This window comes from Pinus tabuliformis, chromosome 6 (assembly GCF_031772625.1).
Source record: "Pinus tabuliformis cultivar Carrire ecotype Pingquan chromosome 6, CPIR1, whole genome shotgun sequence".
NCBI lineage: Eukaryota > Viridiplantae > Streptophyta > Pinopsida > Pinales > Pinaceae > Pinus > Pinus tabuliformis.
The window spans coordinates 1,914,295,277-1,914,316,307 of NC_142292.1; positions in this window are offsets into that span (position 1 = coordinate 1,914,295,277).

Genomic DNA, 21,031 nt, shown 5'->3' on the forward strand with positions numbered 1-21,031 from the left:
TGGAATACAAATTGGAGTTGCTTGCATCTTCCCGAGTACACTCATTTTTCCATGTTTCATGCTTAAATAAGGTTATTGGTGACAAACTCCAAGTTCAAACAGTGTTTCTGGAACTTAAAGAAGAATGAAAAATCATATTTGAGCTTAAAGTAGTCACGGAAGTAAGAAATCGACAGCTACGAAATCGATTAATTTCAGGGTATCTCATTAAGTGGAAGAACTTACCCACTGAAGGTTCCATGTGGGAGGATGAGAATTTTATACAGAAATAGCCGGAACTACTCAAGAATTGAGGACAACACTTTTTTGAAGGAGAGGGGCATTCTAGCTCCCTATAATACTAGTGTATTCCCCTTATTGTTATTAGTGTAGCCCCCTATTGTTATTATTGTGCTTGTGTATCCCCCATGTTGTTATTTTTGTGCCCCATAGAATCCCACTATTGTTATTGTTGTGTCTTTACATTATTATTGTTATGTAGGCTCTGATTATATTGTGACCCCTTATACTCCTATATACCAAGGAGGTCTTATCATTTGAATCATCCAACAATTGTTTGTTTATGTAATGTAAAGAAGGTTTCTCCCTCGAAGAGGGTAATTTTTAAGTCGTTGATCTATCTTTTCTTTTCTTTTGTGAGTTGGTTTCATAATAGGGTTCTTTAATCATCAAGACTTCAACGTGTTCTTTATTATTTAATGCTTCCTTTTTTTCATTCTTTTCCAAATATTATTTAAGAAACCTTTCCATGTTGTTTTTTAAATACATGTAACTACAATCACTCATGGAAAGGATACATTAACCTGAAAAATCTCCTATTCTAACTTGTTTCATGCATATTTTCATTCATGCCTTAACAAGGCACTCAGGAAGAGCAAGGAGAGCTTCTAGGCGCAAGGGAACACTTCAAAACGTTGAAGGGTTGAAGAGAGGAAGCTACGGGGCTTCAGGATGTGCTCATGATCTCAAGAGGAAAGAGAGAAACCCAAGGGAAGGTGCAGGGCACATGTCAGAAGAATGAAGGATGAGGTTTTGAGCTTCCCAAGTGCAATGTGTGCTCAAGGGAGATAAGGAGGGTGCAGGGCATAGAGATGAAGGCTGGAGGGGAGGGATTAAGAGCTTCATGGTACACTTATGCACTCAAGAAGGAAAAGGAGGGCGTAGGGTGCAATGTCAATGGATGAAGGATGAAGCTTCAAGGCTTCAGAGTGTGCTCATGCACTCAAAAGATGCCAAGGAGGGTGCATAGTGTATTGCTAAAGTTTGAAGGAGTTAAGCTTTGGGTCTTTGGGGTGCTATCATGTGCTCAAGGAGGGTGCATTCCTTTGAGTCAAAGGAGTGCTCTCAAAGGAAGGCTTGGTACTTTAGGGCACAATTTGGAACAAGTAAGGGGAAATATGCTTAGGAGTGCGCTATGTTCTCTTAGAGGATGCAAGGTGAACTTCTAAACAATGAAGGATTCCCGCTCAAGGCTTAATACTATGTTCCTGCGCTCCTTGCCTTAATTGGTTCACTTTGTAACCATAATTTGTTTAAGTCTGAAAGATAGAACTCATGGTGAAAATAGTGAGTTTAGAAATAGAATTATGTGCGACACATAAAAACTCATAAAGAAAACTTATATAAGCTTAAATAATTATAAATAGACATCAAAATTCCACTTTACATACATTCCCCAAGTACAATGGACACAGTGTGTGGGACTACGACCAAAAGTGTCATTTTGCAACAAATAAAAGTGTCCTAACCATGAAATGTATTAGAGATGTTCTAATCAATGCGACGACACTTGAGAATGATAAAGAACACTAGAAACACATAAAATGACTCGATATGACACTATATGACCAATACCAATCTTGTTGTGATAGTTGGGTGGGCTCCAAAATTTAAATGTAGTGAAATTTTGGAGGGTGTTGTAGTAGCGACAACACTTTCCTAGAGGAATTGAGAGTAAATTATTTAATTTTTTCTAGCACACTTTTAGGAATCCAAGCTAGGGAGGCCCAATATATTTGGATGTATTCTAGAAAAAAATTGATAAGGACTAGCCAAATCGCTCTGGAGAGCCAACGAAAGCACCAATTATTTATTTGTTTTTCCGTCTTGGCTACGAGCCAAATCCAATCATATTTTTTGTAACAATTGGGTTTTAGGTGGAATCCAAGTGATCAGGTGCTCAAAATTATGTTCAAAGATCAAATTTTTCAAAATGATGTGGAATCTAAATGACCGTGTAGTTCTCATCATTCTAAATGTGGAGCAACTCATTTCACGCGAAACAGACACTGTATGCACCAAGAAACGTGATCTGTTCACTTTGTCAAACAAGTAAAAAAAAATATGGCAGAAGAAATGACATGGAAGAGTCTTCAGTGAATGGGAAAGTTCCAAGTGGCAAACTGCCATTGGCCCCGCATTTCACAGATTACAGAAGGAAGAGGTCCATAGTTAAGGAAATTGGCCCTCAGCACTAATGGGTTGTGATTTTTGATATTGCAATCGTAGATCAAGGCGGGTCGATGGTAAAGAATCAGCCTCAGAGCGAAGCCAGAGTGCGATGCGAAAAATTGCAATTGCACATCACATGGATCAAGTGCATTTACCGAATCGACCCCGACAGAGTCAGGTTGCGATTGCGATATTGCAATCACATATCGCATAACACAACCACTCGTTATGGAGAATCACCCCTGCTCCAGCTAATTGCGATTTGTGATAGTTTATGGCCGCCACATTTCCTCTTAATTGTCAACTAAAATATTGGTTGGAAACATACGTCGGAGGCCAAGATCAATCCCGTGACCTCCCATTTCACAGTGCGAAGGCCTACCATTGTGCCTGCATGATGGTTCTTAACTATCAATGCAAGTCAGTTTGTATTATTATGAACTGACGGCCAAGTTGGCGGGGAGACCGCCAGCGTAACCGTCGACGACCCTCCCATGTGACCACGTTGTCCGTAGTGAACATCAATTATGTTTTCGCCACGGTAACCACACCACCAACTACTAGTCCTGACAGCCAACCTCCCTAACCACAGCATGTGAACACCACCTTACCGCCACAAGCTAGAACCATTTCCTTAACCGTCGGACCTAACCACCTTGCATATGACCACTTGACCTTAACTGCGAGATAGATGGGTTCATTGGCGAGGAAGTTGGCGGACCACCAATTTCGGTAGAATTGAGAGAATTAATGTAATAGCCCTGAAATAAAAACATGTAATTAATTAGATTAATCATGCGATTTATAATCAACACGCAATTTATCAACTAATTAACATCAATTTTGAAAAATATGAGTAGAGACAACTTACCTGTGGTGATGATGTTTCTCACTTGTGATTTCAGGGTTGAATGCTAGTTGAATTCTGCTAACTACAACAAAGTCTTGGGGACGACTCTCCACCCAACCGTAAGCTCAATTACACAAAATCTTGCTACAACTGGCCACCCTCAAGCCCTCAATCAACGTACTACTACCAAGGAATCCTTTGTCTCACAACACTATTCTCCAAAGAGAATGGATGATGGAATCATGGAATGATGGAATGCCTCTCATATTCCTCACCATCTATTAAATAGAACAAACATTGGAAGGGGAAGCACATGCACACACTCCATGTGTTAACATGCAACATTACTACTTTCTTGTTTTATTTCTTTTGTTTTTACTTTTTGATAGCTTTACTGATTTTTACTGTTTTCTTGTTTTATTTCTATTTATATTTATTTAGAGCTTTAGTATTGTTATTTATTATTTTATTATTATTTATTATTTATTATTTTTATTAAGGGACATCACAATTAACACCAGATAATGAATTTAACTAGCAGTTAGCCAGATTTGGAGGAAATTGTGGAAAGATTGGCAGAAGTCATAAATAAGGAAGTTTTCGCCCAAATGAGGAGAAAAAAGAGGCTAGATAGCCATTTTTGGGCATTCTGGACTCGTTGGAGTAGGTTTCAGAAGCATTTGAGCATAATAGAGAGGCCCAAGCCATTGGAAGCTGGACCAAGGCGACGTAGCCCAGGAGGGGTGAACTCCTTTTTCATGTTCCTATTGTAATGTGTTTTTGATGATGTTATATACATGTTTATGTTGTTGTTCAATCTCTTATTTATGTTAAATTTCTCATAAAATTAACATAAAAACTCATTTTTCACTTGCAAAAATTCATGAATCCTTAAGCACAATGAAAGCATTTTGTTTCTAATCTGAGGACGATCTTAGCACACCAATTGAATATTCTAAATCAAATAATTTTTGGTACCAGAGCACTAGGTTTTCATTGTGAAAGAATGATTTAACTGTTTGCAAGTTTATGCCATTCTTACAATGTTAAAACTCAAAAGAGGAGAAGGGACGCTGGTTGGAAGCCCTGAAGTTAGGTTAAGGGGAAGGAGAACAAGGATGCCACAATATCCAACACCAGTTCAGCCTCAAGTTGCAGTTGAGACTCCAGAGATCATGTCTCATGAAGGAGAACATACAAACATGATATAAGATGAGAAGACCTTCATAAAGGCTTTCTTTGATATGACAAAGATGGTGAAGGTCCCTATCAAGAGAGGAATACCAGGTGTCAAGGAGAAATTTCCAAACCTCCCAAAGGAGAAGGCTCTTCAGGAGGAGGTAATGGAAATGGAGAAAAACCTCCACCCTCTCCACCATCTTCTTCATCTTCTTCCTCACAAGCATCTTCACCATGTTCCACTAACACAACCCTTACTCATACTCATCATCATACATCAAAAGGAACTCGTAAATCACCTTTTATAAAACTTGATGTTAAATTTGAGCTGCCCGTGTATAATTGTGAAGTGAATGGAAAGAAGCTTGATAATTGGATTCGTCAGTTGGAGGTCTATTGTAGGATTCAAAACCTTCAAGAGGATGACATAAAGATTCAATTAGCTTCCTTGAGAATGGAGGGTGCAACACTAGTATGGTGGGAATCAAAGCTCGAAGAAGAGATTAAAAGACACGGTAAGATCTCAATTTCTTGGAATGATTTCATTGATGCAATAAAAATACAATTCTACCCTCTAGCTTATATGCAGAAATCCATCATGAATGGGCAGAACTTTAGACATCTTAAAGGTCAAAATGTGCAAGATTACACCCAAGAATTCAAAAAAACGTCTTTGATTTTAGGTGTAGATTTGCAATCACAGGACACATTGCCGAAGTACATAGGGGGTTTACATAGTTACCTTAGGCATACTATCTTAATGTTTAATCCCAATAATCTAGATGATGTGTGTGTGCAAGCCACCCATCTTGAGGCAAGAGGGAAAAACACAACAGAAGAAGGTAGTAAAAAGCCATTTAAGGGTAAAGAGAAAGAAAAGGGCTTCAAGGGAAAGAAAAATGCCTCCATTAAAAAGGAAGGAGAGAAAACAATATGTAAACACTGTTCTAGAGAGGGTCATGATGAAGTTCATTGTTGGAAGCTTCATGCCCAAATGAAACCAAAGAAATTCAACAACAAAGGAAAAGAAAAGACAGTTGTTGTCATTCAAGAGGATTTTGGATCCGATTCATGTGATGAAACTAAAATAGACGAGTTCATTGGCAGGAAAGTTGGCGGGACCACCAATTTTGGCGGAACTACTAGAATTAACTCCAGATAATGAATTTAACTGGCAATTAGCTAGATTTGGAGGAGGAAATTGTGGAAAGACTGGTAGAAGTCATAGCTAAGGAAATTTTCGACCAAATGAGGAGAAAAAAGAGGCTAGATAGCCATTTTTGGACATTATAGACTCATTGGAGTAGGTTTTATAAGCATTTGAGCATTGTAAACATAGCATTTTATACTTTTGAGCATAATAGAGAGGCCCAAACCATTGGAAGATGGACCAAGGAGACGTCGCCCACCAGGGGTGAACTCCTTTATCATGTTCCTATTGCAATGTGTTTTTGATGATATTCTATACATGTTTATGATGTTGTTCATTCTCTTATTTATGTTAAATTTCTCATAAAATTAACATAAAAACTCATTTTTCACTTGCAAAAATTCATGAATCCTTAAGCACAATGAAAGAATTTTGTTTCTAATCTGAGGAGGATCATAGCACAACAATCTAATATTCTAAATCAGATCACCAAGGCACTTCAACCATTCCTTGAAAGGAGTTAGTGTGAATGGTAGGAGTTGTAGAATATGATGTGATTCTACTTTAATGGTGGAAGCTGTAAAATATGATGGGATTCTACTTTATTGAGATTTTGACATGATATGGTCAATTTCTAAGAGATTATTGTCATCCTAGATGCTTTCCCATAAAGAAATAGATACAATGCAAGAGATTTGATCTCCCTTAGCACACGATTGCAAAAAATAAGGATGTCATCCAAAAAGAGCAAGTGGGTAATAGCTAGAGTCCATGCAATAAGTGTTCCATGAAATCCCCCTCTTCTTTTAGCTTTAGATAGGAGGCATCTCAATCCTTTAGCCACCAACAAAAATTAGAGGGGGGAGAGGGGGAAACCCTATCTGAGACACCTTTGGGCATGGAAAAAGGTGGAGGTCGAGCCATTTATGAGGGAAATAAAGGAAATATTCTGGATGTAAAACCCAATTGATGAAGTTGATGTTGAAGCCCATGTGGGTGAGAAGAAGCCTTAAATAAATCTAGCTAACTCAGTTAAAGGCTTTGGATAAGTAGATTTCGGTGACTACTCCCTTCAAATTTTAGTTTTAATGTCATGCAATGCTTCATGGGCCACTCCAATGGCTTAATGGATTTGCCTTCCTTCTAGAAAGGTAAATTGTTCCAGAGAATTACATATAGAGAGGATAGGCTTGAGCCTAGAGGCTATGATTTCGATAATTATATTGTAAATGGTGGTTCATAAGGAGATGGGTTAGAAGTAATAAAAGGAAAGGGGGTGATTTGATTTGGGGATGAGAGTGATGAATGTTGAATTGAAGGAAGGGTGAATTCTTTCCTCCCTTCTAGATTCTTCAATCAAGGCCAGAAGGTCAGGGCCAATATTGTCATAGAGTTATATAAGAAATTTGATGGTCCAACAATCAGGCCCAAGGCTCTTATCCTTTTGGAAACTATGCATAACAAACTTGAGCTCTTCCTCTAAAATTTCTTCCATTATAGCCTTTCTTTCCTCTTCCTCAATCATTTTTGGAAAAAGTTGTGTTACATGGATTACTTTCGCTATTGAAGCTTCCATTCGAGCTTGATAGAGTTGAGTGAAGTGGTTCTTTACGAGTCAGTCCTTCAAAGGAGGATATCAATCTGTCGTCGACATCTTGGAGACTTCAGATAGTTTTGGCCATTTTCTTGCCTTTTGCATAGACTTAGAAAAAAATATATTTTTTCATCCCCCTTCCTAAATTTTGTATATTATTTTTATGTTTTTTTTATTTACTATTTTATTTTTTTATTTATTATTATTATTAATTCTTTGTCATTTTTTCCCTTTTCGGGTTAATTATAAATTATATATATTTTATTTCACTTTTCCATCTCCTCTTTACCTTGGGATTTTATATTTATATTATCTCCTCTCTCTTTTTTTTCTTTTTCTTTTTATATTTTGATGATGTATTTGATTATTGGATTATAAAAATAAATTTGTCAAATGTTTATTGTGGAGTTAACTTCTGAAAATATCACCATTGGTAAGTAATAAAATCATTATGTAAAGGAGATTTTTTCCCCATAAATAAAAATAAAAACCTTGTATAATGTACAAATAGGTTACTACTTTAAAATTAGATTGATTATATATATATATATATATATATATATATATATATATATATATATATATATATATATATCATATGAGGAATATACCTATATTGTCTATAATGTCAACATCCATTATATCGCTTGTGGAAATTGAACATGGGCGGGGAGAATTCCCTTCCTTCCTCCCAACCACTTAAGATAACCCCAATTGTATATATATGTATGTATGTATCTATGCAAGCATTAAAAATATTTAGTTGTTATTATTAATATTTTTGATATATATGTCAATTCAATTTTAAATAAAATATTACAAATCTTATTGATGATGAAGAAATAAAATTGTTCATTGAGATTAAGTTTGGCTTATTGGACATTAAGGAGGTAATGAACTACTTAACTTTCTTTAAAATTTTATCTTTGGTGATAAACATTAAGAGAAGTGTTCCAAGATCACTATAGTTTTGTTGAGCTAAAAGGTTAGGAAGGTTAGTAGTGTGATATATTTTTTAAAATCAAGATCTAATATGAATATATGTTAGACATTTTAAAAGAAAGGGTTTTTCATATCTCTTAGTGTTACATAGTTGACAATTCTTTTAATTCCATTACATTTTGGGAACCATCCAATATCTTGTTTCACTATCCAATCATTGAGGATTTGCTCTTATGTTAAGAAAATTCATTTTCTTCTTTACACTAGTCAAAACAAAAAGATAATCTAGATTTTTCATATTAAGGTTAATCACCACCTTATAATATCCTAATTTTATTTTTCCCTCTAATGCTTTATTTCACTATAATTTCTTCTTAAATTTTAAAGTAATATTATTTTTAATTTTTTTTGTTTGTCAAGTGGTTTGAGTTCATTAGAGATTACATCATGCTTGACCTGTGGCTTGAGAAACTGCAACCTAGGGGCATTTAAGCTGTTAAAATCACCCATGGATCACACCTAGCCTAGGTCACACCAGCCCTTAACATGACTGGATTTTTGCCCAAAGAGTTTCGAACTAGTGATATTCACATCATGGAGTGACTAAACAGTACATCCCATAACCATCTATTCTACAATTGGTAAACAATATTATTTTTATTTTATAAAATAATTTTTTCTTTTACTCTTCACTAATTTCATATCATACTTGATGGAGAAAAAAACTATTTGATTGGGAATTTAAAACACTTTTAAGAAATCTCTTGTTTTCTCTATTTTATATAACTTGTTCTTATAAATCAAGTAATTTATCATTTTTTTACTAAAAAAACTTATTTAATGATTTTATTTGAAATTTAAAGATTTTTGAAATTCTCATATTTTCTACTTATATTTATAAGTCAAATATCTAATCATATTGTTAATGAATTTTTCTTTCCATTTAATAAAATAAAGTGTACATTCTATAAATTATATTTCTTAATATAATAAAAAATATCATATATCTAAATGCTTAAATAATACAAAATTCTCACTTTAAATCTTTTGTAACGGTGGATAATTTCGTTGCAAACTTAAAAGAAAGTGACAACCGATGATAGTGATCAGCCGAATCGAACAGAAAAAGTACTTAAGTATAATGTTAAATTTTTTAAATTTATTTTGTTCTTTGCTTCATCGGTAAGGAGTAATATATTTCAATGTACCTTTAATATTTAATATTATGCAAAGAAATATATATATATATATATAAGTGTGATAAATGAATTGGAAATTATTCTAATATAAAATAATTAATGATTCAATTTAATTAAAAGGTTCGAAATGAAATGAGAAGTCTTTGCAGAAATTTTTAGAAAACTAACACAAATATAAAATTAGAGGACTATTACAAATATAAAATATAAATGATAAAAGAAAACATTTAAAGTAAATATTGTAAAGCGTAAAAATTGAGATTAGTTAAAGATATTATGCGCTTTATTTTGAATAATAGTAGTAAATTGTCATTCTTGATTTTTTAAGTCTATATTTTCCTATTTTGACTCTCTAAGCGTAGATCTTAATGAGATTACGAGATTAGAGGTATTTTCCTATTTTGACTCTCTAAGCATAGATCTTAATGAGATTACGAGATTAAAGGTAGTTAAGTAGAACTTTTGTTAAGATTGTCAACTATATTTCAAAGCATAGAGCACTTTGCTTCTAATACTTGAATTTGCCTTTCTTGTGGTGAAGAGATAAAGGTTATTTTTGAGTTAATGGTTATTGTGACAAGGTTGTATGAGAATGTTATTACCAAGTTTAGAAACATTGAGGGATAGTTGAAATTAATTGCAAGATTGGAGTCAAGCAAGGGTATGTCCTGTCCCCTAGCCTTTTTGGCACAAACATTGATATTTAGAAGAATGTTTGGAGGAAGCAGGTTGTGTTCACCCAACTCTCATTGGTATAGTCACTTCCCTTCTTCTTCTTCAGTTTTTTGTGTAAGGTAAATTGTATTATGGAAAATAAAAATTTACATCAAAAAAAGTTCAAAAGTCATTATGGTTTCTTGCCAAGGAGACCAAACCATACCAAATATTGGGCCCTTCGAAAGGCCATCAGTGATCGACAACATCTAACATAACTTAACTTAAACATAAAAACATAAAAAAATATTTTGCCTTGTTATCGTCATGAACACCAAAAAGAGGCACTTCCTACTTAACATAAACGACCATCACAAACTCATGGAACTAGATCCGAGTTTGAGCATCTACAGGGATAGGATTTGTTAGGGTTGTTGGCAGCCTAGGGGTTACTGGTGGAATCCCAAGGTGCAGTTCAATTCATGCCAACCTCTAGTCGATTGCTTCCAGTTCGTAGTCATAATGTCTAAGGAAGCCATGCATGTGATCCAATGTCTGTAATAAGTTCCTCCTCACTTCTTGATTGTCCAAGAGAGCCCATCCTAGAATAAATTTCATTTTCCAATAGAGGTTGATTTCCTGCATGTCCCCATTCCCTATACTCTTTGTCTGCCCTATATATGGAACTCAACTTTCCCATTGGGCTCTCACTTCTACATCAGAAAGGGAGGTTCTTTGTGATGAGGCCTCCCTTTTCAATCTTGACAAATCCTCTTACACATGCACAAACATCTTTTCATGGTACCTAGTTGCAAACCTAACAACTAATTGGCAACATGGTGTTGGCATTGATGTCAACAGATGAGTCAAATTGTAATGGGAAATAATGAAAACAGTTAGATGAGCTTGTGAATGATGATCAGAAGGTTGATAGAAGTGTTGTAGTGTTGGTGTTACAGGACTTTAGCTACTGTACTGCATGTGTTGAGAGTGTTACAGGACTTCAGTTACTGGACTATTTGGGTTAGCTACTGAAATCCATTTTAGTTACTAAACAATCTACATTTTCTACTAGAATTTGTTTGATTTACCTCAACCTCCATCCACCTTTCCATACCCTTAAACCATCATTTTTACCTCTTAAACCTTCTCGGCATCCCTCCTGTAGCAATACAGGGCACCTATAACAACCTCCTGTAGTACACATGTAGCATCATTTTTATTCACCAGTTTTGATCCTTACTACAACTTGGACTTAGTTTAGAAGGATGTGACCCCTATCTATGTCTTCATGATCAATGGAATCTCTTAGGCCACTCCAAACTCTCCTTTCCCTTCACTGCAAAAACAAAATAGTGTTAGTTTTCTTATCATAGATTTGGCACAAATATAATATTGATTTACATGCAAGTGTGAGTTAGTTAGATGGTACATAGAATCTTGAATTACAGTTTGGTAGGTTATGCAAGAGAGATTAGTTTCCTTTCTGAAAGTAGATTTGATAGCTTGATGAATGTTGCAAGATAATGTAGTTTCCTTTTAGCAAGTAGTTTATCTTTTGTCTTTTCATGAATTGTTTCAATAGCATTTTCAAGTTGAAGTTAATAGAATTTTCCTTTTCATAGTTAGAGGTAGCTTCTAAATTGCATCTTCATTAGCTAGCTTTCATTCTAATTCAGTAGGAGGAATGGTCTTGGAGCACTATTGATCAGATGTCCTAGTTGAGGGTGGCATGAATATAATCCCATCTACTATGTATATAGCATTGTCACCTCAAAGTTTGTATGAACCCCAGATTGATAAATAGATTTGAGGAGCCCTTGTGAGTTGCAGCACTCTTGATGAAACACTAGGGTTCACCATTTATTACCAATAATTTTACTTTCAAGATGATTCTAAGCATACCTTAATGGAATCTGCAGATGTGGTAAATTATATCCCTTATTCTTCCTCTTGGTCTTCTTGTTCTTCCTTTTAGGGCTCATAGATTAATGGATCCTCTGATTTTCATATTGTTGTTATCTTCCTTTGTGTGGAGGTTCCTCATCAATTCTCACATGAATGTGTTCACCTACCTTGCAAAGTATTTTTTTGTATCAATTGTAGCCTTTACTCCTGGAGGAGTGCCAAGTATAATTCCTTCATCTATTATGGAATCAAATTTTCCTAAGTTGTCCTCATTTATTTTGATGTAGCATTTGCTTCCAAAGACCTTGAAGTGTTTTATTAAATTCGGTCTTCCATGCCATAGTCCATAGGGAATCTTATTGTTTTTTACTCTAATATGATCCTTGTTAAGGATGTTGACTATTGCTTGAATTATTTCTCCCAAAAAATTATTTGGAACTGTTGATTCGTAAATAATTGCTCTAGCCCTTTCTTGAATAGTATTATTTAGTCTCAAAACCACACCATCCGACTCGGAATTTTTTCTATTTAATATTATATAATAATCCCATGTCTCTAACAAAAGAATTGAATTCATAAAATATGAATTATTCTCCTTTATTTGATCTTAATCACTTAATATTCAAATCCATTTCATCCTCAACATGTTCTTTAAAGCTCTTGAACTTATTAAAAGCTTCAAATTTCTATTTTAGTAAACCAACCCATGTCATTCTATTATACTCAGCAATTATAAGTATCAAGTATCTCTCACCTAGTGGAGATTGAGTTCTTGTGGGTCCAGAGAGATTCATGAATAACTTTTAAATGTCTTGTTGTTGAATGATCCTTTTCCTTGAACTAAACTCATGTTTGTTTTCCAAATTGACATGACTTGAAAATGGTATTCTCTAGCTTTGAAATCTTGGGCATATCTTGTATAGCATCCTTTTTGCCTAACTTAACAATATGATCAAAGTTTAGATGACCTAGTCTCTTGTGTCATAGCCATCTCTCATATTTTTCAGATACAACAACTCTCTTTTCATCCATCTAGCACATATGCATTGTTTGAGGTTCTAATTTCCTTCATAATTGTTTTACCTGAATTTTCCTTCTTTACTTCATAACCACATGAATTAAATATGACATCATTTATTTGGTCACACATTTAGCTAAAACATAAGAGAATATTTTTAAGACCATATAAAAATAATACATTATGAGCTTTGGTTCCCTTGTCTAAAACAATTATTGTTTTCCCATTATTTTTCCTAGTGCATTATTACGAAATGTAACGCTACCTCATTTGTCTTCATTTAGGTATATAAAATTTATCTTGTCTCTTTTCATGTCCTTTGAACAACCACTATGAATGTGCCATTTTTTTCCTTGATTTTGACCATAGAGAGAAAATCCACACATTTCTACATTCTTAGGTTTCTTCTTCCATACCTTAGTGAATTTTTCTTGACTATCTTGTTGATAAGAAACTCTCATCTTCCTTCTACACTAATTTTCCTTTTGTCCAAAGTTATTACATATATAGCACTCAGTGTCATCTAAGAGAGGAGAAAATATTTTGCTCTAATTTTCATTATTAACATAGGAGTTTTTTTATCTAGGCATTAAGAACTTATCAGCTCTTGGTGTGAAGAATATTCTTGAAGGGATTAATCTGTGAGACTTGATTTGTTTTCCGGATTGAGGAGGTTCAAGCTCTTACTACTTACTTGATCCCTTTTTATTTGTGAGTCTAATATGATTTTGTTTCTGCTAGTTTTTGGCTTCATTCCTAACTTTGTTAGACTAGGTGATTGGTCCTTGGAGTACATTAGCATAGCTCTTGATTTCCTTTGTTCTTGATGTGTTAGAGCTTGATTATCCTTTGACAACTTCATGAGTTTCTTTATATCCAAGTCTTGTCTTGATTATTGGTGATCTTTGACTACCAAGGATGTTATCTAGGGTTTCGTACCATGTATTTCTCTAGATATTCTCTTAGTGAAACAATATATGCTTCTAATATTTCAAAGTTCTTTTATTTTCTTTTAATTGATTTTCCATAATGTCTTATATTCTTTTGACCTATTCTAGTTATGTTTTTAAAAGAATTTTCTCCTCATGGTCTTTCTCCTCGCAGGCTTGTAGTTGTTCCATCTACCTTTAGTTCTTCCTTCTTAGTCTCTGTATTTCATCTAAAGAACTTAGAATTTCTCCTTTCATATATACTTTTTTCTCACATTCTTCATCTTATAGATCAATCCTTTCTTGATCATAATTCTGATTTTGATCAAGAGCCATGATAAGCTTTTCATGTTGACTTGCTTCATATTCACAATATTCATAATCTTATGATGAGCTACTATCCTCTTTGGAATAAAAGATTTTCTTTCTAAAATATTTTCCTTTGTTATTTCTCTTAGACTTCTTCTTTTCTTTTTCTCCTTTTTCCTCATTACTATTATCTTCATATGGACATTTAGTGGGAAAATGGCCTATTCTGCTACAATTGAAGAATTTAAATGGTAACTTACCTTTATATTTTCCAATGCCTCTTTTCAACTTTCCACAAAGTTATCTTCATCTTCATCTGAATCATGGCTATAAAAATCATGATCACAAAGTCCTTTTGATTTTTTTGAAGCTTTGAAGATGTCTTCCTTTAGTTCTAGTTATTATTTCTTCATCCCCATTTCCTAAGCAATGCACACGCAATGAGAATTCCATGAATCCCATCCATAGTTAGTTTATCTAGTTTGTATAATTCTTCTATGGAAGAAACATTTGCATCAAGTATAGAGGGGAGAGATATTAGCACCTTTTGTACCACTATGAATTCATCAATCTTTTCACCAAGTCCTTTAATGACATTCACAATCTCATCTACTATGAGGAATAATTTATCTATATTCTCATCCTCATTCATTTTTATACTTTCAAATTGCATTCTATGAATTTGAATTTTGCATGCTTTACCTTGTCATCTCCTTCATAATTTATTATAATCTTGGGCCGCAATTATTTCAATGTGTCACAATGCATAATTTTAACAAACTTTGATTCTACAATGCCATATAGGATAGCATTCATAGCTTCTACATTATTTTGAAAAAAAAATCTTACCAACTTCATTGGTTGGAGGTGTTGTTTGAGTTTTTTAACCACCCATTATAACTTGCCAAACTTCCACACCAAGAGAGATCAAGTAGGTCCTCATTTTGATTTTCCATAAAGAAAAAAAATCCATTGAATGGAAGAGATTTGTTTGAGGAGGAACCATCTTGGCTCGCCATTTTCCTTGTAAGATCTTCTTTCCAGCTATTAGACTATCATTAAAGGAACTTGCTCTAATACCAATTGTTAAATACTAAGAGGGGGTTGAATCAAGATTCTTCAATGATTTCCTTACTGAACACATTCATTCTCAATGAATTAAACCAATCACATAAAATTAAGCTTTTACACAAAATACAATACTTAGAATTTTGCATGGAAACCCATATGGGAGAAAACCACAAAACTATTCTTTATTTATTAATGGATTCGGGTACCAACCTACTGTTACAATCATTGTAAGCACCAATACGTAGGAAGCTTCAATCCCCTTTCAAATTTGTAGACACCAACCTGCTTGAGACACCAATCCCCTTTCAAAGTTTAGTAAGCACCCACCTATGAGAGACTCCAATTCCCTTTTATATTTCTGATTTGTTGTTAATTTGTCGCTAATCTAATTAGCTTCTTCAATCATCTTCACTACTCTTCCTTTTACATTCTTCATTTCCACCTTTGTCTAAGTAATGAGGTCAATTAGCGTCATATTACAAATAGTATCCTTAAAACTTTAAATGAATATTCATTTCATTTCAATTAGCACTTTTGAAGTATTTCCAACCATATAAAGGTTGAATATGTGCTCTTGTAACTGAAGTTCAAAATACCACTCATATCATCTCATGTAAAGTCTCAAAATGGCATGTTAGAGGCAATATAAATAGTCTTTACTTCTCCCATCAAAAAAATTCATCCCAAAAAAAATTGGTCATATACAGGTCAGTCCTAATGGGTCTTGCAACATTCTTAGAAATGACAAACCAGAGGTTTGCATGACCCTTAATTGGAGCGTGATCACTGCATGTTACAAAGAAAATAATCTTCATTTTTTTCTCCTCATTTAATGAGTGAACAATGTTATGAAACCAGCTCACAAAAAGATAGATCAACGCCTTAGAAATAAGCCTCTTCGAGGGGGAAACCTCCTTTACATTACATAAATGAACAATTATTAGATGATTCAAATGAAAAAACCTCCTTTCTATATATAGGAGTCTACGGGGTCACAATATAACCAAGTTGACCTAACAATAATAATATAAAGGCACAAAAATAACAATTGAGGCATTCTATGGAGCACAATAATAACAATAAGGGATACAACAACAATAGTAATGGGAGGATCACTAATATTATAGGGACCTAACATGCCCCTATCATTCAAAAAAGTGTTTTCCTCAACGCTTGAGTAGTACTGGATGCTTCTGTATAAAATTCTCGTCCTCCCATGTGGAATCTTCAACGGGTAAGTTCTTCCACTTGATGAGATACTCTGAAATTGATCTATTTCATAATTGTCGAGTTCTTGTTTCTTTGACTACTTCAGGTTCCAATATGATTTTTCCTTCCCCATCAAGTTTAGGCAATATTGTCTGAATTGGAAGCTTTTCACCTATAACCTTCTTTAAGCATGAAACATGGAAAACTGGGTGCACTCGAGAAGCTGCAGGAAGCTCCAATTTTTATGCCATAGTACCTATCTTTTGCAACACCTTGTACGGACCATAATACTTTGGTGATAATTTGTTATCCTTCTTAGCTTGCTTGAGGGACATTTTTTTATATGGTTGTAGCCGTAGGAATACCCAATCACCTACATCAAAAGTTATTTCATTGCGATGTTGATCTGCATGTCGTTTCATTCTAGTATGTGCCAAGGTGAGGTTATCCTTTAAGAGTTGGAGAAATTGTTGTTGATGCTCAATGTGATCTTCCACTACTTGAACCTTAGAATTTTCTCTTAAATATGACGTGATCGATGGTGGATGATCTCCATAAAGTTCCATAAATGGGGTCATTTTTGTTGTAGTATGGAAGGAAGTGTTATACCACCATTCAGCCAGAGGTAACCATTTGACCCATTGTGTTTGTTTATCAAATACAAAGCAATGAAGATATCCTTCAAAACATTTGTTTACTATCTCAGTTTGCCCATCTGATTGAGGATGATAAGATGAGCTACGAGATAACTGAGTACCAAGACAAGAAAGTAATTTTGTCCAAAAATTTCTAGTGAAAATGGGATCTTTGTCACTTACAATAATCTTTGGGTTTCCATGTAGGTTTTGAATTGTTTCCGTAAATGCAGTAGAAATTGTACCCACTTTAAATGGATGAGATAATGCACAAAAGTGTGCATACTTGGTAAGTATGTCCACTACCACCATGATAACACTCTTTCCTTCGGACTTGGGTAAACCTGTGATAAAATCCATTGAAACCTCCTCCCAACGTTGGCTTGGAATGGATAAAGGTTGTAATAGTCCTGGAGTCTTAATTGTTTCAACTTTATTTTGTTGGCAAACTAAAAATTCGGCCACAAACTTCTGAATATCCTATTTAAGGCCATCCCAAAAAAATCCTTCTTAAACCTGTGGTAGGTTTTTAGAAATCATGAGTGTTGGTATACGACCAAAGTCCCACATTGACTAGAAGTGGGGAGGATCATGGTTATATAAGGATGGACAAATATCTCCATTGGTATGAGGACTTTTGGGGTAAAGCCCAAAAACAAATCCATGAGGGCTTAGGCCCAATGTGGACAATATCATAGCATTGTGGAGATATGTGGTGTCCAGAGTCCTTACAAGTGGTATCAGAGCCATGCCCCGAAGTTAGCCAAGTGGATGAATCCTCAAAATTCCAAACGAAGGTGGTGGGCCCCGGTAATATCACGATGGGATCCGTGGATGAGCTCGGTTAGACAGGCGGTGTGCTCCGGATTCTTAATGGACGTGTCCTGGTCCCAACATGATGAAGAGGAGTTGATCTGGGATAGAGCAAGCTCTCGAGGCAAGTGGTGCTTCCATGTAAGGCATGTGCTTCCAACGCATTGGAGCGGAGAATCCTGGTTGCTAGAGAGTGGACGGATGGATAATCGTTTGAGGGGAGGCTCGATGGTCCTTTGTTCGAGGGGAGGATTGTTGGTATACAACCAAAGTCCCACATTGACTAGAAGTGGGGAGGATCATGGGTATATAAGGATGGACAAATATCTCCATTGGTATGAGGCCTTTTGGGGTAAAGCCCAAAAACAAATCCATGAGGGCTTAGGCCCAAAGTGGACAATATCATACCATTGTGGAGATATGTGATGTCCAGAGTCCTTACAATGAGTGCCCTCCTAAGGGAGAGGTGTGCAATTCCCTAAGAATATTTTGTTTGAGTTGGGAATTATTACATAGGTATACCCAATCCTTGTACCATAACAAATCATTTTTCCAGATAAATGTATCAGATGTATTGGGATCTTATTGTATCTTTTGAATGAGTGCCCACACTTCCTCATCATTCTTCCATTCATCCCTTGCTTCGTTTATCCAATCTGGTTGGATAATAGAAATGGCACAAAGAAATGCTTCCACATCCTCATCCTTTCTTGAGAGTGCATCTACCACAACATTTTGCTTCCCTTTTTTGTCGATGATTTCAAAGTCATAACTCAACATCTTTGTGACCCACTTTTGTTGCTCTTCTAAAGATAATCTTTGTTCTAAAAAGTATTTAAGACTATCATGATTTGTTTTTACCTGGAAGTGTCTTCCCATTAAGTAGGGTCGAAATTTCTTAAGTGCACTTAGTATTGCCAACATTTCCTTCTCATAAATAGCTTTGTGTAAATACTTTCCTTTGATTAGACGACTTTCAAAAGCAATGGGTCTTTCTTCTTGCATTGAAATAGCACCGATTCCATTTCCTGAGGCATCACATTCCACAATAAAGTTTTTTTTGAAGTCTGGTGTAGCTAAGACTAGTGCTTGGCACATTTCCTCTTTAAGATGTTCAAAGGCCTCCATTGCTTCTAGAGTCCATGAAAATGCATCTTTCTTCAATAATGTTGTTATACATGCTCCTATTCTCCCATAATTCTTAACAAACTTGCGATAATACCCTGTCAACCCGAGAAATCCTCGTAGATGCTTTATGGATGTGGGGATTTTTCCATTCCTTAATGGTTTTCATTTTGTTAGGGTCTACCTTAACACCTTCATGAGATACAATATGACCCAGATATTCCACCTCTTGTACTCCAAAGAAACATTTGGATATTTGATGAGCCCCAAAATTAGGTAACTTATTGGGCTCATTTTGCCTAATTGTTCTTCATCAATCCACCATTTTTCATGGTTTATGCATGTTTTTGAGTATATTTATGTTAATTGAACGAATGAGGATAGTCACTTTACCAAGAAGGCTAACACGTGGTTATTGCTGATTTTTGGACAACTTTTGGACCAAGGACACGCATTTATGAGCCAGATGACAGCCAAACACGAGGGAAAAAGGGTGAGGATTCGTAGGAAGGGTGTCTCCTGCACTAAATGGTCCCTTCCTCGAATTCTCCACCATCAGCTCGGAGTTTAGCAGGCCACCAAAGACAATTCCCAAAGGCCGCCGAGCAGTTTTGTGTAAAGTGACTGATTACTGGCAGTTTGAGCAGCCGAGCCCCTTAAGCTAAGGAGGGCTATTGGAGGACCTTGTAGTGTATAAGAAGGAAGGCTTCCAGCCTTCGTAGGTTACTTTTTGAACATTGGTATTTTGCACTCTAGTGCTACTCTATTTTCAGCTCATCTTGGAGCTTTTGTTGTAAACATTTTATGACATGGGTATTTTCTGAGTAATGGAGATCAGTTTCGTTTTGCTTCAGTTCTGAGCTTCTTCTTAGGAGCTTGTAGCTCTTGGGGTTGGGCCCAACCCAAGTGCCAGGACCTCCTTGGTGTATTGTTATATGTTTTTGCTGTACTCATAGAATAATTTATGCTAGTAGATTACAGTCTTACTTGGTTACTTAGTCCATTTTTTTTATAATAGAAATAGTTGTTCATGTTTCAAGTCGATTTCATAGGTTGGTAACAGAAAATATCTTCGAAAAGGGCTATCAAGTAACCCCTGATCTCACCTCTCCCTCCTTGGGACCATGAGCTGAGACCAAGGTGTCCTTGCTTCCATAAAAACACTGTTTTTGCTTCTTCATGCAATTGCTAGTGTTATATTCTTAGATGCAAAAGTTGGTACCAGTTGTGGTTACATGCTTGGTTTTCATAGTTGACTTACATGATTTTCTGCCAATAAACTGCTGTCCATCATGATTTCTGGTATTTAGGTCAAATTAGGTTAAAGTAGTTAGATCCTTGGTTTTTCTAGTCTTCACTTGGTCATTTTGGAAAATAACGTGCAGAGCACCTGTGATACCTCTTTGCCTACCCTTGCTCCCTCAATGCAACCTGCTCCATCCTCTAACTCGAATTCTTGCCTCTCATTTGCCACATTTTCTCATTTTGACCTAATTCCTACGTTCTTGTGCAACATTACTTCTTCTGTCTTCGAACAATCCAATCACCTTAACCACTCCTTAACCTCATTCACCAGGTCCTAGGCCTCTTCACACCCTCATTGAACCTCCAATCCCACTTCTCCACCTTTCTTCCACCATTAGCCCTTCAAAATCCCCTTTCGAAACATCCTGTAGAAGCTACAGTACATCCTGTAGAACCCCTGCAAACTTCCTGTAGAAGCTCACAAAAGCGATTTCTTGAAATCCGAACACTGTGAAACTCTCTGGAAGGGTGCTAGGGACCCCTTAGGCCCTCTTCTCACTGTCCCAACCTCCTGCAAGCACCCACTCCATTTCCTTTGACCTCTGCACAGTAAAAAACAGTTAAAACACATGCATGATAATTCTACAAGATTGCTCAAAAGTACAAAAAGATGTTTCTCTTCAGATTTCACTTCAGAAGTAACTTAGACACATGCACTTAACCTTCCCAAGAATCAATGGCATCTCTTTC